Here is a 20,826-nt window from a genome sequence, read left to right as displayed (position 1 = left end):
GGGACTGGAGTAATTGGCAATCGCCGTGTCATAGGGCTCGTTGGTCTAGGGGTATGATTCCTGCTTAGCGTGCAGAAGGTCCCGGGTTCAAATCCCGAACGAGCCCTAGCGTTTTGTGCAAACTGATCGCACGTCAGTGGCTGAGTCAGCGCAAAAAGCTCGCCGTCAATATCAAATGAACTTCTTATTCGATGTGAACAATTGACACTCTGGTCCGACGCGTTAAAAAAAAAAAAAAAAAAAAGTGGCTAGGGTACCTGGCTCTCACCCAGGAGGAACGGGTTCGATTCCCGGTACCGGAAATGCGCATTTTGTTGCTCCTCTTATGCGACTTGGCCCGACTTAGCTCGACTGACGCTACGCTGACGCTTGCAGAAAACTACGTTAAGTACGATTCGTGGTAACAAGTGACGGCGAGAGCGATGCGACACCTGTCCACCTCTTATCGAGGCACCTAACTGTGGTCAACAAAGCTGGAGGACTGCAAGACTTTGCCACGGGGGTTGAATGCAGCTAACCACACTGCTTAGTGTCCTAACAGCGGAGACAGGTTCAAAAAAAAAAAAAAAAAAAAAAAAAAAAAAGATGGGTATGATTCCTGCTTAGGGTGCAGGAGGTCCCGGGTTCAAATCCCGGACGAGCCCTAGCGTTTTGTGCAAACTGATCGCACGTCAGTGGCTGAGTCAGCGCAAAAAGCTCGCCGTCAATATCAAATGAATTTCTTATTCGATGTGAGCAATTGACACTCGGGTCCGACGCGTGAAGGCGATTACGAAGGCTTCGGGTACAGATGGTAGCAGATGCATGTTAGTACGTCTTGCTTAAAGTGATGAAAAAGTATTTCCGCCCGGGATCGAACCGGGGACCTTCTGCGTGTTAGGCAGACGTGATAACCGCTACACCACGGAAACTGCTTGTGTGCACCTTACTTCACAGACAACTTGTAGTGATGTTATGATCGTAACTAAAAAATTCAATAAATGTGGTACTTGCAAAACGAGGGGACATGCAGCAGATCCACACACGAAGTGGCTCATTGGAGGACAATACGACATAGGCAGGAAAATACTGTTCCCGCCCGGGATCGAACCGGGGACCTTCTGCGTGTGAAGCAGACGTGATAACCGCTACACTACGGAAACGACGGACCCGACGAGTCCATCCATTTTCACTCAAACTTGCCTCAGCCTTTCTATCGTCGGCGAATGCACACACGACAGATCTAATGTCAGCCTGGAACCCATCACAGCCGAGGGCTCAAGAAGTCTTCGGGGTGCTCGAGAGGGTGTCTGCCGTAGCACCCCTAACGAGATAGCGGCGTTTCGCGCAGTCGTTATTGCAAGTCATATCAGCAAAAGCAATCACTTTCTCAGCAGCAGGCAGTGCGAGCCCAGCGGCAGCTCTACATGAGGGTACCGATAGCCCAGGAGGGCCGCCCCCATCCCGCCAGCGTACACGAGACTTCCAGGGCACCCTGGACGACATCGAGGGACTGGAGTAATTGGCAATCGCCGTGTCATAGGGCTCGTTGGTCTAGGGGTATGATTCCTGCTTAGCGTGCAGAAGGTCCCGGGTTCAAATCCCGAACGAGCCCTAGCGTTTTGTGCAAACTGATCGCACGTCAGTGGCTGAGTCAGCGCAAAAAGCTCGCCGTCAATATCAAATGAACTTCTTATTCGATGTGAACAATTGACACTCTGGTCCGACGCGTTAAAAAAAAAAAAAAAAAAAAGTGGCTAGGGTACCTGGCTCTCACCCAGGAGGAACGGGTTCGATTCCCGGTACCGGAAATGCGCATTTTGTTGCTCCTCTTATGCGACTTGGCCCGACTTAGCTCGACTGACGCTACGCTGACGCTTGCAGAAAACTACGTTAAGTACGATTCGTGGTAACAAGTGACGGCGAGAGCGATGCGACACCTGTCCACCTCTTATCGAGGCACCTAACTGTGGTCAACAAAGCTGGAGGACTGCAAGACTTTGCCACGGGGGTTGAATGCAGCTAACCACACTGCTTAGTGTCCTAACAGCGGAGACAGGTTCAAAAAAAAAAAAAAAAAAAAAAAAAAAAAAAAAAAAAAAAAAAAAAAAAAGATGGGTATGATTCCTGCTTAGGGTGCAGGAGGTCCCGGGTTCAAATCCCGGACGAGCCCTAGCGTTTTGTGCAAACTGATCGCACGTCAGTGGCTGAGTCAGCGCAAAAAGCTCGCCGTCAATATCAAATGAATTTCTTATTCGATGTGACCAATTGACACTCGGGTCCGACGCGTGAAGGCGATTACGAAGGCTTCGGGTACAGATGGTAGCAGATGCATGTTAGTACGTCTTGCTTAAAGTGATGAAAAAGTATTTCCGCCCGGGATCGAACCGGGGACCTTCTGCGTGTTAGGCAGACGTGATAACCGCTACACCACGGAAACTGCTTGTGTGCACCTTACTTCACAGACAACTTGTAGTGATGTTATGATCGTAACTAAAAAATTCAATAAATGTGGTACTTGCAAAACGAGGGGACATGCAGCAGATCCACACACGAAGTGGCTCATTGGAGGACAATACGACATAGGCAGGAAAATACTGTTCCCGCCCGGGATCGAACCGGGGACCTTCTGCGTGTGAAGCAGACGTGATAACCGCTACACTACGGAAACGACGGACCCGACGAGTCCATCCATTTTCACTCAAACTTGCCTCAGCCTTTCTATCGTCGGCGAATGCACACACGACAGATCTAATGTCAGCCTGGAACCCATCACAGCCGAGGGCTCAAGAAGTCTTCGGGGTGCTCGAGAGGGTGTCTGCCGTAGCACCCCTAACGAGATAGCGGCGTTTCGCGCAGTCGTTATTGCAAGTCATATCAGCAAAAGCAATCACTTTCTCAGCAGCAGGCAGTGCGAGCCCAGCGGCAGCTCTACATGAGGGTACCGATAGCCCAGGAGGGCCGCCCCCATCCCGCCAGCGTACACGAGACTTCCAGGGCAACCTGGACGACATCGAGGGACTGGAGTAATTGGCAATCGCCGTGTCATAGGGCTCGTTGGTCTAGGGGTATGATTCCTGCTTAGCGTGCAGAAGGTCCCGGGTTCAAATCCCGAACGAGCCCTAGCGTTTTGTGCAAACTGATCGCACGTCAGTGGCTGAGTCAGCGCAAAAAGCTCGCCGTCAATATCAAATGAACTTCTTATTCGATGTGAACAATTGACACTCTGGTCCGACGCGTTAAAAAAAAAAAAAAAAAAAAGTGGCTAGGGTACCTGGCTCTCACCCAGGAGGAACGGGTTCGATTCCCGGTACCGGAAATGCGCATTTTGTTGCTCCTCTTATGCGACTTGGCCCGACTTAGCTCGACTGACGCTACGCTGACGCTTGCAGAAAACTACGTTAAGTACGATTCGTGGTAACAAGTGACGGCGAGAGCGATGCGACACCTGTCCACCTCTTATCGAGGCACCTAACTGTGGTCAACAAAGCTGGAGGACTGCAAGACTTTGCCACGGGGGTTGAATGCAGCTAACCACACTGCTTAGTGTCCTAACAGCGGAGACAGGTTCAAAAAAAAAAAAAAAAAAAAAAAAAAAAAAAAAAAAAAAAAAAAAAAAAAAGATGGGTATGATTCCTGCTTAGGGTGCAGGAGGTCCCGGGTTCAAATCCCGGACGAGCCCTAGCGTTTTGTGCAAACTGATCGCACGTCAGTGGCTGAGTCAGCGCAAAAAGCTCGCCGTCAATATCAAATGAATTTCTTATTCGATGTGACCAATTGACACTCGGGTCCGACGCGTGAAGGCGATTACGAAGGCTTCGGGTACAGATGGTAGCAGATGCATGTTAGTACGTCTTGCTTAAAGTGATGAAAAAGTATTTCCGCCCGGGATCGAACCGGGGACCTTCTGCGTGTTAGGCAGACGTGATAACCGCTACACCACGGAAACTGCTTGTGTGCACCTTACTTCACAGACAACTTGTAGTGATGTTATGATCGTAACTAAAAAATTCAATAAATGTGGTACTTGCAAAACGAGGGGACATGCAGCAGATCCACACACGAAGTGGCTCATTGGAGGACAATACGACATAGGCAGGAAAATACTGTTCCCGCCCGGGATCGAACCGGGGACCTTCTGCGTGTGAAGCAGACGTGATAACCGCTACACTACGGAAACGACGGACCCGACGAGTCCATCCATTTTCACTCAAACTTGCCTCAGCCTTTCTATCGTCGGCGAATGCACACACGACAGATCTAATGTCAGCCTGGAACCCATCACAGCCGAGGGCTCAAGAAGTCTTCGGGGTGCTCGAGAGGGTGTCTGCCGTAGCACCCCTAACGAGATAGCGGCGTTTCGCGCAGTCGTTATTGCAAGTCATATCAGCAAAAGCAATCACTTTCTCAGCAGCAGGCAGTGCGAGCCCAGCGGCAGCTCTACATGAGGGTACCGATAGCCCAGGAGGGCCGCCCCCATCCCGCCAGCGTACACGAGACTTCCAGGGCACCCTGGACGACATCGAGGGACTGGAGTAATTGGCAATCGCCGTGTCATAGGGCTCGTTGGTCTAGGGGTATGATTCCTGCTTAGCGTGCAGAAGGTCCCGGGTTCAAATCCCGAACGAGCCCTAGCGTTTTGTGCAAACTGATCGCACGTCAGTGGCTGAGTCAGCGCAAAAAGCTCGCCGTCAATATCAAATGAACTTCTTATTCGATGTGAACAATTGACACTCTGGTCCGACGCGTTAAAAAAAAAAAAAAAAAAAAAAAGTGGCTAGGGTACCTGGCTCTCACCCAGGAGGAACGGGTTCGATTCCCGGTACCGGAAATGCGCATTTTGTTGCTCCTCTTATGCGACTTGGCCCGACTTAGCTCGACTGACGCTACGCTGACGCTTGCAGAAAACTACGTTAAGTACGATTCGTGGTAACAAGTGACGGCGAGAGCGATGCGACACCTGTCCACCTCTTATCGAGGCACCTAACTGTGGTCAACAAAGCTGGAGGACTGCAAGACTTTGCCACGGGGGTTGAATGCAGCTAACCACACTGCTTAGTGTCCTAACAGCGGAGACAGGTTCAAAAAAAAAAAAAAAAAAAAAAAAAAAAAAGATGGGTATGATTCCTGCTTAGGGTGCAGGAGGTCCCGGGTTCAAATCCCGGACGAGCCCTAGCGTTTTGTGCAAACTGATCGCACGTCAGTGGCTGAGTCAGCGCAAAAAGCTCGCCGTCAATATCAAATGAATTTCTTATTCGATGTGACCAATTGACACTCGGGTCCGACGCGTGAAGGCGATTACGAAGGCTTCGGGTACAGATGGTAGCAGATGCATGTTAGTACGTCTTGCTTAAAGTGATGAAAAAGTATTTCCGCCCGGGATCGAACCGGGGACCTTCTGCGTGTTAGGCAGACGTGATAACCGCTACACCACGGAAACTGCTTGTGTGCACCTTACTTCACAGACAACTTGTAGTGATGTTATGATCGTAACTAAAAAATTCAATAAATGTGGTACTTGCAAAACGAGGGGACATGCAGCAGATCCACACACGAAGTGGCTCATTGGAGGACAATACGACATAGGCAGGAAAATACTGTTCCCGCCCGGGATCGAACCGGGGACCTTCTGCGTGTGAAGCAGACGTGATAACCGCTACACTACGGAAACGACGGACCCGACGAGTCCATCCATTTTCACTCAAACTTGCCTCAGCCTTTCTATCGTCGGCGAATGCACACACGACAGATTTAATGTCAGCCTGGAACCCATCACAGCCGAGGGCTCAAGAAGTCTTCGGGGTGCTCGAGAGGGTGTCTGCCGTAGCACCCCTAACGAGATAGCGGCGTTTCGCGCAGTCGTTATTGCAAGTCATATCAGCAAAAGCAATCACTTTCTCAGCAGCAGGCAGTGCGAGCCCAGCGGCAGCTCTACATGAGGGTACCGATAGCCCAGGAGGGCCGCCCCCATCCCGCCAGCGTACACGAGACTTCCAGGGCACCCTGGACGACATCGAGGGACTGGAGTAATTGGCAATCGCCGTGTCATAGGGCTCGTTGGTCTAGGGGTATGATTCCTGCTTAGCGTGCAGAAGGTCCCGGGTTCAAATCCCGAACGAGCCCTAGCGTTTTGTGCAAACTGATCGCACGTCAGTGGCTGAGTCAGCGCAAAAAGCTCGCCGTCAATATCAAATGAACTTCTTATTCGATGTGAACAATTGACACTCTGGTCCGACGCGTTAAAAAAAAAAAAAAAAAAAAAAAAGTGGCTAGGGTACCTGGCTCTCACCCAGGAGGAACGGGTTCGATTCCCGGTACCGGAAATGCGCATTTTGTTGCTCCTCTTATGCGACTTGGCCCGACTTAGCTCGACTGACGCTACGCTGACGCTTGCAGAAAACTACGTTAAGTACGATTCGTGGTAACAAGTGACGGCGAGAGCGATGCGACACCTGTCCACCTCTTATCGAGGCACCTAACTGTGGTCAACAAAGCTGGAGGACTGCAAGACTTTGCCACGGGGGTTGAATGCAGCTAACCACACTGCTTAGTGTCCTAACAGCGGAGACAGGTTCAAAAAAAAAAAAAAAAAAAAAAAAAAAAAGATGGGTATGATTCCTGCTTAGGGTGCAGGAGGTCCCGGGTTCAAATCCCGGACGAGCCCTAGCGTTTTGTGCAAACTGATCGCACGTCAGTGGCTGAGTCAGCGCAAAAAGCTCGCCGTCAATATCAAATGAATTTCTTATTCGATGTGAGCAATTGACACTCGGGTCCGACGCGTGAAGGCGATTACGAAGGCTTCGGGTACAGATGGTAGCAGATGCATGTTAGTACGTCTTGCTTAAAGTGATGAAAAAGTGTTTCCGCCCGGGATCGAACCGGGGACCTTCTGCGTGTTAGGCAGACGTGATAACCGCTACACCACGGAAACTGCTTGTGTGCACCTTACTTCACAGACAACTTGTAGTGATGTTATGATCGTAACTAAAAAATTCAATAAATGTGGTACTTGCAAAACGAGGGGACATGCAGCAGATCCACACACGAAGTGGCTCATTGGAGGACAATACGACATAGGCAGGAAAATACTGTTCCCGCCCGGGATCGAACCGGGGACCTTCTGCGTGTGAAGCAGACGTGATAACCGCTACACTACGGAAACGACGGACCCGACGAGTCCATCCTTTTTCACTCAAACTTGCCTCAGCCTTTCTATCGTCGGCGAATGCACACACGACAGATCTAATGTCAGCCTGGAACCCATCACAGCCGAGGGCTCAAGAAGTCTTCGGGGTGCTCGAGAGGGTGTCTGCCGTAGCACCCTTAACGAGATAGCGGCGTTTCGCGCGGTCGTTATTGCAAGTCATATCAGCAAAAGCAATCACTTTCTCAGCAGCAGGCAGTGCGAGCCCAGCGGCAGCTCTACATGAGGGTACCGATAGCCCAGGAGGGCCGCCCCCATCCCGCCAGCGTACACGAGACTTCCAGGGCACCCTGGACGACATCGAGGGACTGGAGTAATTGGCAATCGCCGTGTCATAGGGCTCGTTGGTCTAGGGGTATGATTCCTGCTTAGCGTGCAGAAGGTCCCGGGTTCAAATCCCGAACGAGCCCTAGCGTTTTGTGCAAACTGATCGCACGTCAGTGGCTGAGTCAGCGCAAAAAGCTCGCCGTCAATATCAAATGAACTTCTTATTCGATGTGAACAATTGACACTCTGGTCCGACGCGTTAAAAAAAAAAAAAAAAAAAAGTGGCTAGGGTACCTGGCTCTCACCCAGGAGGAACGGGTTCGATTCCCGGTACCGGAAATGCGCATTTTGTTGCTCCTCTTATGCGACTTGGCCCGACTTAGCTCGACTGACGCTACGCTGACGCTTGCAGAAAACTACGTTAAGTACGATTCGTGGTAACAAGTGACGGCGAGAGCGATGCGACACCTGTCCACCTCTTATCGAGGCACCTAACTGTGGTCAACAAAGCTGGAGGACTGCAAGACTTTGCCACGGGGGTTGAATGCAGCTAACCACACTGCTTAGTGTCCTAACAGCGGAGACAGGTTCAAAAAAAAAAAAAAAAAAAAAAAAAAAAAAAGATGGGTATGATTCCTGCTTAGGGTGCAGGAGGTCCCGGGTTCAAATCCCGGACGAGCCCTAGCGTTTTGTGCAAACTGATCGCACGTCAGTGGCTGAGTCAGCGCAAAAAGCTCGCCGTCAATATCAAATGAATTTCTTATTCGATGTGAGCAATTGACACTCGGGTCCGACGCGTGAAGGCGATTACGAAGGCTTCGGGTACAGATGGTAGCAGATGCATGTTAGTACGTCTTGCTTAAAGTGATGAAAAAGTGTTTCCGCCCGGGATCGAACCGGGGACCTTCTGCGTGTTAGGCAGACGTGATAACCGCTACACCACGGAAACTGCTTGTGTGCACCTTACTTCACAGACAACTTGTAGTGATGTTATGATCGTAACTAAAAAATTCAATAAATGTGGTACTTGCAAAACGAGGGGACATGCAGCAGATCCACACACGAAGTGGCTCATTGGAGGACAATACGACATAGGCAGGAAAATACTGTTCCCGCCCGGGATCGAACCGGGGACCTTCTGCGTGTGAAGCAGACGTGATAACCGCTACACTACGGAAACGACGGACCCGACGAGTCCATCCTTTTTCACTCAAACTTGCCTCAGCCTTTCTATCGTCGGCGAATGCACACACGACAGATCTAATGTCAGCCTGGAACCCATCACAGCCGAGGGCTCAAGAAGTCTTCGGGGTGCTCGAGAGGGTGTCTGCCGTAGCACCCTTAACGAGATAGCGGCGTTTCGCGCGGTCGTTATTGCAAGTCATATCAGCAAAAGCAATCACTTTCTCAGCAGCAGGCAGTGCGAGCCCAGCGGCAGCTCTACATGAGGGTACCGATAGCCCAGGAGGGCCGCCCCCATCCCGCCAGCGTACACGAGACTTCCAGGGCACCCTGGACGACATCGAGGGACTGGAGTAATTGGCAATCGCCGTGTCATAGGGCTCGTTGGTCTAGGGGTATGATTCCTGCTTAGCGTGCAGAAGGTCCCGGGTTCAAATCCCGAACGAGCCCTAGCGTTTTGTGCAAACTGATCGCACGTCAGTGGCTGAGTCAGCGCAAAAAGCTCGCCGTCAATATCAAATGAACTTCTTATTCGATGTGAACAATTGACACTCTGGTCCGACGCGTTAAAAAAAAAAAAAAAAAAAAGTGGCTAGGGTACCTGGCTCTCACCCAGGAGGAACGGGTTCGATTCCCGGTACCGGAAATGCGCATTTTGTTGCTCCTCTTATGCGACTTGGCCCGACTTAGCTCGACTGACGCTACGCTGACGCTTGCAGAAAACTACGTTAAGTACGATTCGTGGTAACAAGTGACGGCGAGAGCGATGCGACACCTGTCCACCTCTTATCGAGGCACCTAACTGTGGTCAACAAAGCTGGAGGACTGCAAGACTTTGCCACGGGGGTTGAATGCAGCTAACCACACTGCTTAGTGTCCTAACAGCGGAGACAGGTTCAAAAAAAAAAAAAAAAAAAAAAAAAAAAAAAGATGGGTATGATTCCTGCTTAGGGTGCAGGAGGTCCCGGGTTCAAATCCCGGACGAGCCCTAGCGTTTTGTGCAAACTGATCGCACGTCAGTGGCTGAGTCAGCGCAAAAAGCTCGCCGTCAATATCAAATGAATTTCTTATTCGATGTGAGCAATTGACACTCGGGTCCGACGCGTGAAGGCGATTACGAAGGCTTCGGGTACAGATGGTAGCAGATGCATGTTAGTACGTCTTGCTTAAAGTGATGAAAAAGTGTTTCCGCCCGGGATCGAACCGGGGACCTTCTGCGTGTTAGGCAGACGTGATAACCGCTACACCACGGAAACTGCTTGTGTGCACCTTACTTCACAGACAACTTGTAGTGATGTTATGATCGTAACTAAAAAATTCAATAAATGTGGTACTTGCAAAACGAGGGGACATGCAGCAGATCCACACACGAAGTGGCTCATTGGAGGACAATACGACATAGGCAGGAAAATACTGTTCCCGCCCGGGATCGAACCGGGGACCTTCTGCGTGTGAAGCAGACGTGATAACCGCTACACTACGGAAACGACGGACCCGACGAGTCCATCCTTTTTCACTCAAACTTGCCTCAGCCTTTCTATCGTCGGCGAATGCACACACGACAGATCTAATGTCAGCCTGGAACCCATCACAGCCGAGGGCTCAAGAAGTCTTCGGGGTGCTCGAGAGGGTGTCTGCCGTAGCACCCTTAACGAGATAGCGGCGTTTCGCGCGGTCGTTATTGCAAGTCATATCAGCAAAAGCAATCACTTTCTCAGCAGCAGGCAGTGCGAGCCCAGCGGCAGCTCTACATGAGGGTACCGATAGCCCAGGAGGGCCGCCCCCATCCCGCCAGCGTACACGAGACTTCCAGGGCACCCTGGACGACATCGAGGGACTGGAGTAATTGGCAATCGCCGTGTCATAGGGCTCGTTGGTCTAGGGGTATGATTCCTGCTTAGCGTGCAGAAGGTCCCGGGTTCAAATCCCGAACGAGCCCTAGCGTTTTGTGCAAACTGATCGCACGTCAGTGGCTGAGTCAGCGCAAAAAGCTCGCCGTCAATATCAAATGAACTTCTTATTCGATGTGAACAATTGACACTCTGGTCCGACGCGTTAAAAAAAAAAAAAAAAAAAAGTGGCTAGGGTACCTGGCTCTCACCCAGGAGGAACGGGTTCGATTCCCGGTACCGGAAATGCGCATTTTGTTGCTCCTCTTATGCGACTTGGCCCGACTTAGCTCGACTGACGCTACGCTGACGCTTGCAGAAAACTACGTTAAGTACGATTCGTGGTAACAAGTGACGGCGAGAGCGATGCGACACCTGTCCACCTCTTATCGAGGCACCTAACTGTGGTCAACAAAGCTGGAGGACTGCAAGACTTTGCCACGGGGGTTGAATGCAGCTAACCACACTGCTTAGTGTCCTAACAGCGGAGACAGGTTCAAAAAAAAAAAAAAAAAAAAAAAAAAAAAAAGATGGGTATGATTCCTGCTTAGGGTGCAGGAGGTCCCGGGTTCAAATCCCGGACGAGCCCTAGCGTTTTGTGCAAACTGATCGCACGTCAGTGGCTGAGTCAGCGCAAAAAGCTCGCCGTCAATATCAAATGAATTTCTTATTCGATGTGAGCAATTGACACTCGGGTCCGACGCGTGAAGGCGATTACGAAGGCTTCGGGTACAGATGGTAGCAGATGCATGTTAGTACGTCTTGCTTAAAGTGATGAAAAAGTGTTTCCGCCCGGGATCGAACCGGGGACCTTCTGCGTGTTAGGCAGACGTGATAACCGCTACACCACGGAAACTGCTTGTGTGCACCTTACTTCACAGACAACTTGTAGTGATGTTATGATCGTAACTAAAAAATTCAATAAATGTGGTACTTGCAAAACGAGGGGACATGCAGCAGATCCACACACGAAGTGGCTCATTGGAGGACAATACGACATAGGCAGGAAAATACTGTTCCCGCCCGGGATCGAACCGGGGACCTTCTGCGTGTGAAGCAGACGTGATAACCGCTACACTACGGAAACGACGGACCCGACGAGTCCATCCTTTTTCACTCAAACTTGCCTCAGCCTTTCTATCGTCGGCGAATGCACACACGACAGATCTAATGTCAGCCTGGAACCCATCACAGCCGAGGGCTCAAGAAGTCTTCGGGGTGCTCGAGAGGGTGTCTGCCGTAGCACCCTTAACGAGATAGCGGCGTTTCGCGCGGTCGTTATTGCAAGTCATATCAGCAAAAGCAATCACTTTCTCAGCAGCAGGCAGTGCGAGCCCAGCGGCAGCTCTACATGAGGGTACCGATAGCCCAGGAGGGCCGCCCCCATCCCGCCAGCGTACACGAGACTTCCAGGGCACCCTGGACGACATCGAGGGACTGGAGTAATTGGCAATCGCCGTGTCATAGGGCTCGTTGGTCTAGGGGTATGATTCCTGCTTAGCGTGCAGAAGGTCCCGGGTTCAAATCCCGAACGAGCCCTAGCGTTTTGTGCAAACTGATCGCACGTCAGTGGCTGAGTCAGCGCAAAAAGCTCGCCGTCAATATCAAATGAACTTCTTATTCGATGTGAACAATTGACACTCTGGTCCGACGCGTTAAAAAAAAAAAAAAAAAAAAGTGGCTAGGGTACCTGGCTCTCACCCAGGAGGAACGGGTTCGATTCCCGGTACCGGAAATGCGCATTTTGTTGCTCCTCTTATGCGACTTGGCCCGACTTAGCTCGACTGACGCTACGCTGACGCTTGCAGAAAACTACGTTAAGTACGATTCGTGGTAACAAGTGACGGCGAGAGCGATGCGACACCTGTCCACCTCTTATCGAGGCACCTAACTGTGGTCAACAAAGCTGGAGGACTGCAAGACTTTGCCACGGGGGTTGAATGCAGCTAACCACACTGCTTAGTGTCCTAACAGCGGAGACAGGTTCAAAAAAAAAAAAAAAAAAAAAAAAAAAAAAAGATGGGTATGATTCCTGCTTAGGGTGCAGGAGGTCCCGGGTTCAAATCCCGGACGAGCCCTAGCGTTTTGTGCAAACTGATCGCACGTCAGTGGCTGAGTCAGCGCAAAAAGCTCGCCGTCAATATCAAATGAATTTCTTATTCGATGTGAGCAATTGACACTCGGGTCCGACGCGTGAAGGCGATTACGAAGGCTTCGGGTACAGATGGTAGCAGATGCATGTTAGTACGTCTTGCTTAAAGTGATGAAAAAGTATTTCCGCCCGGGATCGAACCGGGGACCTTCTGCGTGTTAGGCAGACGTGATAACCGCTACACCACGGAAACTGCTTGTGTGCACCTTACTTCACAGACAACTTGTAGTGATGTTATGATCGTAACTAAAAAATTCAATAAATGTGGTACTTGCAAAACGAGGGGACATGCAGCAGATCCACACACGAAGTGGCTCATTGGAGGACAATACGACATAGGCAGGAAAATACTGTTCCCGCCCGGGATCGAACCGGGGACCTTCTGCGTGTGAAGCAGACGTGATAACCGCTACACTACGGAAACGACGGACCCGACGAGTCCATCCATTTTCACTCAAACTTGCCTCAGCCTTTCTATCGTCGGCGAATGCACACACGACAGATCTAATGTCAGCCTGGAACCCATCACAGCCGAGGGCTCAAGAAGTCTTCGGGGTGCTCGAGAGGGTGTCTGCCGTAGCACCCCTAACGAGATAGCGGCGTTTCGCGCAGTCGTTATTGCAAGTCATATCAGCAAAAGCAATCACTTTCTCAGCAGCAGGCAGTGCGAGCCCAGCGGCAGCTCTACATGAGGGTACCGATAGCCCAGGAGGGCCGCCCCCATCCCGCCAGCGTACACGAGACTTCCAGGGCACCCTGGACGACATCGAGGGACTGGAGTAATTGGCAATCGCCGTGTCATAGGGCTCGTTGGTCTAGGGGTATGATTCCTGCTTAGCGTGCAGAAGGTCCCGGGTTCAAATCCCGAACGAGCCCTAGCGTTTTGTGCAAACTGATCGCACGTCAGTGGCTGAGTCAGCGCAAAAAGCTCGCCGTCAATATCAAATGAACTTCTTATTCGATGTGAACAATTGACACTCTGGTCCGACGCGTTATAAAAAAAAAAAAAAAAAAGTGGCTAGGGTACCTGGCTCTCACCCAGGAGGAACGGGTTCGATTCCCGGTACCGGAAATGCGCATTTTGTTGCTCCTCTTATGCGACTTGGCCCGACTTAGCTCGACTGACGCTACGCTGACGCTTGCAGAAAACTACGTTAAGTACGATTCGTGGTAACAAGTGACGGCGAGAGCGATGCGACACCTGTCCACCTCTTATCGAGGCACCTAACTGTGGTCAACAAAGCTGGAGGACTGCAAGACTTTGCCACGGGGGTTGAATGCAGCTAACCACACTGCTTAGTGTCCTAACAGCGGAGACAGGTTCAAAAAAAAAAAAAAAAAAAAAAAAAAAAAAAAAAAAAAAAAAAGATGGGTATGATTCCTGCTTAGGGTGCAGGAGGTCCCGGGTTCAAATCCCGGACGAGCCCTAGCGTTTTGTGCAAACTGATCGCACGTCAGTGGCTGAGTCAGCGCAAAAAGCTCGCCGTCAATATCAAATGAATTTCTTATTCGATGTGAGCAATTGACACTCGGGTCCGACGCGTGAAGGCGATTACGAAGGCTTCGGGTACAGATGGTAGCAGATGCATGTTAGTACGTCTTGCTTAAAGTGATGAAAAAGTATTTCCGCCCGGGATCGAACCGGGGACCTTCTGCGTGTTAGGCAGACGTGATAACCGCTACACCACGGAAACTGCTTGTGTGCACCTTACTTCACAGACAACTTGTAGTGATGTTATGATCGTAACTAAAAAATTCAATAAATGTGGTACTTGCAAAACGAGGGGACATGCAGCAGATCCACACACGAAGTGGCTCATTGGAGGACAATACGACATAGGCAGGAAAATACTGTTCCCGCCCGGGATCGAACCGGGGACCTTCTGCGTGTGAAGCAGACGTGATAACCGCTACACTACGGAAACGACGGACCCGACGAGTCCATCCATTTTCACTCAAACTTGCCTCAGCCTTTCTATCGTCGGCGAATGCACACACGACAGATCTAATGTCAGCCTGGAACCCATCACAGCCGAGGGCTCAAGAAGTCTTCGGGGTGCTCGAGAGGGTGTCTGCCGTAGCACCCCTAACGAGATAGCGGCGTTTCGCGCAGTCGTTATTGCAAGTCATATCAGCAAAAGCAATCACTTTCTCAGCAGCAGGCAGTGCGAGCCCAGCGGCAGCTCTACATGAGGGTACCGATAGCCCAGGAGGGCCGCCCCCATCCCGCCAGCGTACACGAGACTTCCAGGGCACCCTGGACGACATCGAGGGACTGGAGTAATTGGCAATCGCCGTGTCATAGGGCTCGTTGGTCTAGGGGTATGATTCCTGCTTAGCGTGCAGAAGGTCCCGGGTTCAAATCCCGAACGAGCCCTAGCGTTTTGTGCAAACTGATCGCACGTCAGTGGCTGAGTCAGCGCAAAAAGCTCGCCGTCAATATCAAATGAACTTCTTATTCGATGTGAACAATTGACACTCTGGTCCGACGCGTTAAAAAAAAAAAAAAAAAAAAGTGGCTAGGGTACCTGGCTCTCACCCAGGAGGAACGGGTTCGATTCCCGGTACCGGAAATGCGCATTTTGTTGCTCCTCTTATGCGACTTGGCCCGACTTAGCTCGACTGACGCTACGCTGACGCTTGCAGAAAACTACGTTAAGTACGATTCGTGGTAACAAGTGACGGCGAGAGCGATGCGACACCTGTCCACCTCTTATCGAGGCACCTAACTGTGGTCAACAAAGCTGGAGGACTGCAAGACTTTGCCACGGGGGTTGAATGCAGCTAACCACACTGCTTAGTGTCCTAACAGCGGAGACAGGTTCAAAAAAAAAAAAAAAAAAAAAAAAAAAAAAAAAAAAAAAAGATGGGTATGATTCCTGCTTAGGGTGCAGGAGGTCCCGGGTTCAAATCCCGGACGAGCCCTAGCGTTTTGTGCAAACTGATCGCACGTCAGTGGCTGAGTCAGCGCAAAAAGCTCGCCGTCAATATCAAATGAATTTCTTATTCGATGTGAGCAATTGACACTCGGGTCCGACGCGTGAAGGCGATTACGAAGGCTTCGGGTACAGATGGTAGCAGATGCATGTTAGTACGTCTTGCTTAAAGTGATGAAAAAGTATTTCCGCCCGGGATCGAACCGGGGACCTTCTGCGTGTTAGGCAGACGTGATAACCGCTACACCACGGAAACTGCTTGTGTGCACCTTACTTCACAGACAACTTGTAGTGATGTTATGATCGTAACTAAAAAATTCAATAAATGTGGTACTTGCAAAACGAGGGGACATGCAGCAGATCCACACACGAAGTGGCTCATTGGAGGACAATACGACATAGGCAGGAAAATACTGTTCCCGCCCGGGATCGAACCGGGGACCTTCTGCGTGTGAAGCAGACGTGATAACCGCTACACTACGGAAACGACGGACCCGACGAGTCCATCCATTTTCACTCAAACTTGCCTCAGCCTTTCTATCGTCGGCGAATGCACACACGACAGATCTAATGTCAGCCTGGAACCCATCACAGCCGAGGGCTCAAGAAGTCTTCGGGGTGCTCGAGAGGGTGTCTGCCGTAGCACCCCTAACGAGATAGCGGCGTTTCGCGCAGTCGTTATTGCAAGTCATATCAGCAAAAGCAATCACTTTCTCAGCAGCAGGCAGTGCGAGCCCAGCGGCAGCTCTACATGAGGGTACCGATAGCCCAGGAGGGCCGCCCCCATCCCGCCAGCGTACACGAGACTTCCAGGGCACCCTGGACGACATCGAGGGACTGGAGTAATTGGCAATCGCCGTGTCATAGGGCTCGTTGGTCTAGGGGTATGATTCCTGCTTAGCGTGCAGAAGGTCCCGGGTTCAAATCCCGAACGAGCCCTAGCGTTTTGTGCAAACTGATCGCACGTCAGTGGCTGAGTCAGCGCAAAAAGCTCGCCGTCAATATCAAATGAACTTCTTATTCGATGTGAACAATTGACACTCTGGTCCGACGCGTTAAAAAAAAAAAAAAAAAAAAAAAGTGGCTAGGGTACCTGGCTCTCACCCAGGAGGAACGGGTTCGATTCCCGGTACCGGAAATGCGCATTTTGTTGCTCCTCTTATGCGACTTGGCCCGACTTAGCTCGACTGACGCTACGCTGACGCTTGCAGAAAACTACGTTAAGTACGATTCGTGGTAACAAGTGACGGCGAGAGCGATGCGACACCTGTCCACCTCTTATCGAGGCACCTAACTGTGGTCAACAAAGCTGGAGGACTGCAAGACTTTGCCACGGGGGTTGAATGCAGCTAACCACACTGCTTAGTGTCCTAACAGCGGAGACAGGTTCAAAAAAAAAAAAAAAAAAAAAAAAAAAAAGATGGGTATGATTCCTGCTTAGGGTGCAGGAGGTCCCGGGTTCAAATCCCGGACGAGCCCTAGCGTTTTGTGCAAACTGATCGCACGTCAGTGGCTGAGTCAGCGCAAAAAGCTCGCCGTCAATATCAAATGAATTTCTTATTCGATGTGAGCAATTGACACTCGGGTCCGACGCGTGAAGGCGATTACGAAGGCTTCGGGTACAGATGGTAGCAGATGCATGTTAGTACGTCTTGCTTAAAGTGATGAAAAAGTGTTTCCGCCCGGGATCGAACCGGGGACCTTCTGCGTGTTAGGCAGACGTGATAACCGCTACACCACGGAAACTGCTTGTGTGCACCTTACTTCACAGACAACTTGTAGTGATGTTATGATCGTAACTAAAAAATTCAATAAATGTGGTACTTGCAAAACGAGGGGACATGCAGCAGATCCACACACGAAGTGGCTCATTGGAGGACAATACGACATAGGCAGGAAAATACTGTTCCCGCCCGGGATCGAACCGGGGACCTTCTGCGTGTGAAGCAGACGTGATAACCGCTACACTACGGAAACGACGGACCCGACGAGTCCATCCTTTTTCACTCAAACTTGCCTCAGCCTTTCTATCGTCGGCGAATGCACACACGACAGATCTAATGTCAGCCTGGAACCCATCACAGCCGAGGGCTCAAGAAGTCTTCGGGGTGCTCGAGAGGGTGTCTGCCGTAGCACCCTTAACGAGATAGCGGCGTTTCGCGCGGTCGTTATTGCAAGTCATATCAGCAAAAGCAATCACTTTCTCAGCAGCAGGCAGTGCGAGCCCAGCGGCAGCTCTACATGAGGGTACCGATAGCCCAGGAGGGCCGCCCCCATCCCGCCAGCGTACACGAGACTTCCAGGGCACCCTGGACGACATCGAGGGACTGGAGTAATTGGCAATCGCCGTGTCATAGGGCTCGTTGGTCTAGGGGTATGATTCCTGCTTAGCGTGCAGAAGGTCCCGGGTTCAAATCCCGAACGAGCCCTAGCGTTTTGTGCAAACTGATCGCACGTCAGTGGCTGAGTCAGCGCAAAAAGCTCGCCGTCAATATCAAATGAACTTCTTATTCGATGTGAACAATTGACACTCTGGTCCGACGCGTTAAAAAAAAAAAAAAAAAAAAGTGGCTAGGGTACCTGGCTCTCACCCAGGAGGAACGGGTTCGATTCCCGGTACCGGAAATGCGCATTTTGTTGCTCCTCTTATGCGACTTGGCCCGACTTAGCTCGACTGACGCTACGCTGACGCTTGCAGAAAACTACGTTAAGTACGATTCGTGGTAACAAGTGACGGCGAGAGCGATGCGACACCTGTCCACCTCTTATCGAGGCACCTAACTGTGGTCAACAAAGCTGGAGGACTGCAAGACTTTGCCACGGGGGTTGAATGCAGCTAACCACACTGCTTAGTGTCCTAACAGCGGAGACAGGTTCAAAAAAAAAAAAAAAAAAAAAAAAAAAAAAAGATGGGTATGATTCCTGCTTAGGGTGCAGGAGGTCCCGGGTTCAAATCCCGGACGAGCCCTAGCGTTTTGTGCAAACTGATCGCACGTCAGTGGCTGAGTCAGCGCAAAAAGCTCGCCGTCAATATCAAATGAATTTCTTATTCGATGTGAGCAATTGACACTCGGGTCCGACGCGTGAAGGCGATTACGAAGGCTTCGGGTACAGATGGTAGCAGATGCATGTTAGTACGTCTTGCTTAAAGTGATGAAAAAGTGTTTCCGCCCGGGATCGAACCGGGGACCTTCTGCGTGTTAGGCAGACGTGATAACCGCTACACCACGGAAACTGCTTGTGTGCACCTTACTTCACAGACAACTTGTAGTGATGTTATGATCGTAACTAAAAAATTCAATAAATGTGGTACTTGCAAAACGAGGGGACATGCAGCAGATCCACACACGAAGTGGCTCATTGGAGGACAATACGACATAGGCAGGAAAATACTGTTCCCGCCCGGGATCGAACCGGGGACCTTCTGCGTGTGAAGCAGACGTGATAACCGCTACACTACGGAAACGACGGACCCGACGAGTCCATCCTTTTTCACTCAAACTTGCCTCAGCCTTTCTATCGTCGGCGAATGCACACACGACAGATCTAATGTCAGCCTGGAACCCATCACAGCCGAGGGCTCAAGAAGTCTTCGGGGTGCTCGAGAGGGTGTCTGCCGTAGCACCCTTAACGAGATAGCGGCGTTTCGCGCGGTCGTTATTGCAAGTCATATCAGCAAAAGCAATCACTTTCTCAGCAGCAGGCAGTGCGAGCCCAGCGGCAGCTCTACATGAGGGTACCGATAGCCCAGGAGGGCCGCCCCCATCCCGCCAGCGTACACGAGACTTCCAGGGCACCCTGGACGACATCGAGGGACTGGAGTAATTGGCAATCGCCGTGTCATAGGGCTCGTTGGTCTAGGGGTATGATTCCTGCTTAGCGTGCAGAAGGTCCCGGGTTCAAATCCCGAACGAGCCCTAGCGTTTTGTGCAAACTGATCGCACGTCAGTGGCTGAGTCAGCGCAAAAAGCTCGCCGTCAATATCAAATGAACTTCTTATTCGATGTGAACAATTGACACTCTGGTCCGACGCGTTAAAAAAAAAAAAAAAAAAAAGTGGCTAGGGTACCTGGCTCTCACCCAGGAGGAACGGGTTCGATTCCCGGTACCGGAAATGCGCATTTTGTTGCTCCTCTTATGCGACTTGGCCCGACTTAGCTCGACTGACGCTACGCTGACGCTTGCAGAAAACTACGTTAAGTACGATTCGTGGTAACAAGTGACGGCGAGAGCGATGCGACACCTGTCCACCTCTTATCGAGGCACCTAACTGTGGTCAACAAAGCTGGAGGACTGCAAGACTTTGCCACGGGGGTTGAATGCAGCTAACCACACTGCTTAGTGTCCTAACAGCGGAGACAGGTTCAAAAAAAAAAAAAAAAAAAAAAAAAAAAAAAGATGGGTATGATTCCTGCTTAGGGTGCAGGAGGTCCCGGGTTCAAATCCCGGACGAGCCCTAGCGTTTTGTGCAAACTGATCGCACGTCAGTGGCTGAGTCAGCGCAAAAAGCTCGCCGTCAATATCAAATGAATTTCTTATTCGATGTGAGCAATTGACACTCGGGTCCGACGCGTGAAGGCGATTACGAAGGCTTCGGGTACAGATGGTAGCAGATGCATGTTAGTACGTCTTGCTTAAAGTGATGAAAAAGTATTTCCGCCCGGGATCGAACCGGGGACCTTCTGCGTGTTAGGCAGACGTGATAACCGCTACACCACGGAAACTGCTTGTGTGCACCTTACTTCACAGACAACTTGTAGTGATGTTATGATCGTAACTAAAAAATTCAATAAATGTGGTACTTGCAAAACGAGGGGACATGCAGCAGATCCACACACGAAGTGGCTCATTGGAGGACAATACGACATAGGCAGGAAAATACTGTTCCCGCCCGGGATCGAACCGGGGACCTTCTGCGTGTGAAGCAGACGTGATAACCGCTACACTACGGAAACGACGGACCCGACGAGTCCATCCATTTTCACTCAAACTTGCCTCAGCCTTTCTATCGTCGGCGAATGCACACACGACAGATCTAATGTCAGCCTGGAACCCATCACAGCCGAGGGCTCAAGAAGTCTTCGGGGTGCTCGAGAGGGTGTCTGCCGTAGCACCCCTAACGAGATAGCGGCGTTTCGCGCAGTCGTTATTGCAAGTCATATCAGCAAAAGCAATCACTTTCTCAGCAGCAGGCAGTGCGAGCCCAGCGGCAGCTCT

At 50.8% G+C, this 20,826-nt stretch overlaps 42 non-coding genes across 42 annotated transcripts; 14 read left to right on the top strand and 28 right to left on the bottom strand.

The window, feature by feature from the left end:
- Positions 1–34: 34 nt before the first annotated feature.
- Trnaa-agc lies at positions 35–106 on the top strand. Its single transcript has one exon. It is a non-coding gene; the product is annotated as a tRNA-Ala (tRNA).
- Positions 107–838: 732 nt separating this feature from the next.
- Trnav-aac lies at positions 839–911 on the bottom strand. Its single transcript has one exon. It is a non-coding gene; the product is annotated as a tRNA-Val (tRNA).
- Positions 912–1,069: 158 nt separating this feature from the next.
- Positions 1,070–1,142, bottom strand: Trnav-cac. The gene has a single exon. It is a non-coding gene; the product is annotated as a tRNA-Val (tRNA).
- A 380-nt stretch (positions 1,143–1,522) lies between these two features.
- Trnaa-agc lies at positions 1,523–1,594 on the top strand. The gene has a single exon. It is a non-coding gene; the product is annotated as a tRNA-Ala (tRNA).
- A 752-nt stretch (positions 1,595–2,346) lies between these two features.
- Trnav-aac lies at positions 2,347–2,419 on the bottom strand. Its single transcript has one exon. It is a non-coding gene; the product is annotated as a tRNA-Val (tRNA).
- A 158-nt stretch (positions 2,420–2,577) lies between these two features.
- On the bottom strand, positions 2,578–2,650 carry Trnav-cac. The gene has a single exon. It is a non-coding gene; the product is annotated as a tRNA-Val (tRNA).
- A 380-nt stretch (positions 2,651–3,030) lies between these two features.
- On the top strand, positions 3,031–3,102 carry Trnaa-agc. The gene has a single exon. It is a non-coding gene; the product is annotated as a tRNA-Ala (tRNA).
- A 753-nt stretch (positions 3,103–3,855) lies between these two features.
- Trnav-aac lies at positions 3,856–3,928 on the bottom strand. Its single transcript has one exon. It is a non-coding gene; the product is annotated as a tRNA-Val (tRNA).
- A 158-nt stretch (positions 3,929–4,086) lies between these two features.
- Positions 4,087–4,159, bottom strand: Trnav-cac. Its single transcript has one exon. It is a non-coding gene; the product is annotated as a tRNA-Val (tRNA).
- A 380-nt stretch (positions 4,160–4,539) lies between these two features.
- On the top strand, positions 4,540–4,611 carry Trnaa-agc. The gene has a single exon. It is a non-coding gene; the product is annotated as a tRNA-Ala (tRNA).
- Positions 4,612–5,346: 735 nt separating this feature from the next.
- Positions 5,347–5,419, bottom strand: Trnav-aac. The gene has a single exon. It is a non-coding gene; the product is annotated as a tRNA-Val (tRNA).
- Positions 5,420–5,577: 158 nt separating this feature from the next.
- Positions 5,578–5,650, bottom strand: Trnav-cac. Its single transcript has one exon. It is a non-coding gene; the product is annotated as a tRNA-Val (tRNA).
- Positions 5,651–6,030: 380 nt separating this feature from the next.
- Positions 6,031–6,102, top strand: Trnaa-agc. Its single transcript has one exon. It is a non-coding gene; the product is annotated as a tRNA-Ala (tRNA).
- Positions 6,103–6,837: 735 nt separating this feature from the next.
- On the bottom strand, positions 6,838–6,910 carry Trnav-aac. Its single transcript has one exon. It is a non-coding gene; the product is annotated as a tRNA-Val (tRNA).
- A 158-nt stretch (positions 6,911–7,068) lies between these two features.
- On the bottom strand, positions 7,069–7,141 carry Trnav-cac. Its single transcript has one exon. It is a non-coding gene; the product is annotated as a tRNA-Val (tRNA).
- Positions 7,142–7,521: 380 nt separating this feature from the next.
- On the top strand, positions 7,522–7,593 carry Trnaa-agc. Its single transcript has one exon. It is a non-coding gene; the product is annotated as a tRNA-Ala (tRNA).
- Positions 7,594–8,326: 733 nt separating this feature from the next.
- On the bottom strand, positions 8,327–8,399 carry Trnav-aac. Its single transcript has one exon. It is a non-coding gene; the product is annotated as a tRNA-Val (tRNA).
- Positions 8,400–8,557: 158 nt separating this feature from the next.
- On the bottom strand, positions 8,558–8,630 carry Trnav-cac. The gene has a single exon. It is a non-coding gene; the product is annotated as a tRNA-Val (tRNA).
- Positions 8,631–9,010: 380 nt separating this feature from the next.
- Positions 9,011–9,082, top strand: Trnaa-agc. The gene has a single exon. It is a non-coding gene; the product is annotated as a tRNA-Ala (tRNA).
- Positions 9,083–9,815: 733 nt separating this feature from the next.
- Trnav-aac lies at positions 9,816–9,888 on the bottom strand. Its single transcript has one exon. It is a non-coding gene; the product is annotated as a tRNA-Val (tRNA).
- Positions 9,889–10,046: 158 nt separating this feature from the next.
- Trnav-cac lies at positions 10,047–10,119 on the bottom strand. The gene has a single exon. It is a non-coding gene; the product is annotated as a tRNA-Val (tRNA).
- A 380-nt stretch (positions 10,120–10,499) lies between these two features.
- On the top strand, positions 10,500–10,571 carry Trnaa-agc. Its single transcript has one exon. It is a non-coding gene; the product is annotated as a tRNA-Ala (tRNA).
- A 733-nt stretch (positions 10,572–11,304) lies between these two features.
- Positions 11,305–11,377, bottom strand: Trnav-aac. The gene has a single exon. It is a non-coding gene; the product is annotated as a tRNA-Val (tRNA).
- A 158-nt stretch (positions 11,378–11,535) lies between these two features.
- On the bottom strand, positions 11,536–11,608 carry Trnav-cac. Its single transcript has one exon. It is a non-coding gene; the product is annotated as a tRNA-Val (tRNA).
- Positions 11,609–11,988: 380 nt separating this feature from the next.
- Positions 11,989–12,060, top strand: Trnaa-agc. The gene has a single exon. It is a non-coding gene; the product is annotated as a tRNA-Ala (tRNA).
- Positions 12,061–12,793: 733 nt separating this feature from the next.
- On the bottom strand, positions 12,794–12,866 carry Trnav-aac. The gene has a single exon. It is a non-coding gene; the product is annotated as a tRNA-Val (tRNA).
- Positions 12,867–13,024: 158 nt separating this feature from the next.
- On the bottom strand, positions 13,025–13,097 carry Trnav-cac. Its single transcript has one exon. It is a non-coding gene; the product is annotated as a tRNA-Val (tRNA).
- A 380-nt stretch (positions 13,098–13,477) lies between these two features.
- On the top strand, positions 13,478–13,549 carry Trnaa-agc. The gene has a single exon. It is a non-coding gene; the product is annotated as a tRNA-Ala (tRNA).
- Positions 13,550–14,294: 745 nt separating this feature from the next.
- Positions 14,295–14,367, bottom strand: Trnav-aac. The gene has a single exon. It is a non-coding gene; the product is annotated as a tRNA-Val (tRNA).
- A 158-nt stretch (positions 14,368–14,525) lies between these two features.
- Positions 14,526–14,598, bottom strand: Trnav-cac. Its single transcript has one exon. It is a non-coding gene; the product is annotated as a tRNA-Val (tRNA).
- Positions 14,599–14,978: 380 nt separating this feature from the next.
- Trnaa-agc lies at positions 14,979–15,050 on the top strand. Its single transcript has one exon. It is a non-coding gene; the product is annotated as a tRNA-Ala (tRNA).
- A 742-nt stretch (positions 15,051–15,792) lies between these two features.
- Trnav-aac lies at positions 15,793–15,865 on the bottom strand. Its single transcript has one exon. It is a non-coding gene; the product is annotated as a tRNA-Val (tRNA).
- A 158-nt stretch (positions 15,866–16,023) lies between these two features.
- Positions 16,024–16,096, bottom strand: Trnav-cac. The gene has a single exon. It is a non-coding gene; the product is annotated as a tRNA-Val (tRNA).
- A 380-nt stretch (positions 16,097–16,476) lies between these two features.
- Trnaa-agc lies at positions 16,477–16,548 on the top strand. The gene has a single exon. It is a non-coding gene; the product is annotated as a tRNA-Ala (tRNA).
- Positions 16,549–17,282: 734 nt separating this feature from the next.
- Positions 17,283–17,355, bottom strand: Trnav-aac. The gene has a single exon. It is a non-coding gene; the product is annotated as a tRNA-Val (tRNA).
- Positions 17,356–17,513: 158 nt separating this feature from the next.
- On the bottom strand, positions 17,514–17,586 carry Trnav-cac. Its single transcript has one exon. It is a non-coding gene; the product is annotated as a tRNA-Val (tRNA).
- Positions 17,587–17,966: 380 nt separating this feature from the next.
- On the top strand, positions 17,967–18,038 carry Trnaa-agc. Its single transcript has one exon. It is a non-coding gene; the product is annotated as a tRNA-Ala (tRNA).
- A 733-nt stretch (positions 18,039–18,771) lies between these two features.
- Positions 18,772–18,844, bottom strand: Trnav-aac. Its single transcript has one exon. It is a non-coding gene; the product is annotated as a tRNA-Val (tRNA).
- Positions 18,845–19,002: 158 nt separating this feature from the next.
- Positions 19,003–19,075, bottom strand: Trnav-cac. Its single transcript has one exon. It is a non-coding gene; the product is annotated as a tRNA-Val (tRNA).
- Positions 19,076–19,455: 380 nt separating this feature from the next.
- Positions 19,456–19,527, top strand: Trnaa-agc. The gene has a single exon. It is a non-coding gene; the product is annotated as a tRNA-Ala (tRNA).
- Positions 19,528–20,260: 733 nt separating this feature from the next.
- Trnav-aac lies at positions 20,261–20,333 on the bottom strand. The gene has a single exon. It is a non-coding gene; the product is annotated as a tRNA-Val (tRNA).
- Positions 20,334–20,491: 158 nt separating this feature from the next.
- Positions 20,492–20,564, bottom strand: Trnav-cac. Its single transcript has one exon. It is a non-coding gene; the product is annotated as a tRNA-Val (tRNA).
- Positions 20,565–20,826: the final 262 nt, after the last annotated feature.

This window comes from Schistocerca piceifrons, unplaced genomic scaffold, assembly GCF_021461385.2.
Source record: "Schistocerca piceifrons isolate TAMUIC-IGC-003096 unplaced genomic scaffold, iqSchPice1.1 HiC_scaffold_538, whole genome shotgun sequence".
NCBI classification, from domain to species: domain Eukaryota; kingdom Metazoa; phylum Arthropoda; class Insecta; order Orthoptera; family Acrididae; genus Schistocerca; species Schistocerca piceifrons.
This window is presented reverse-complemented; position numbering and strand designations above follow the sequence as displayed.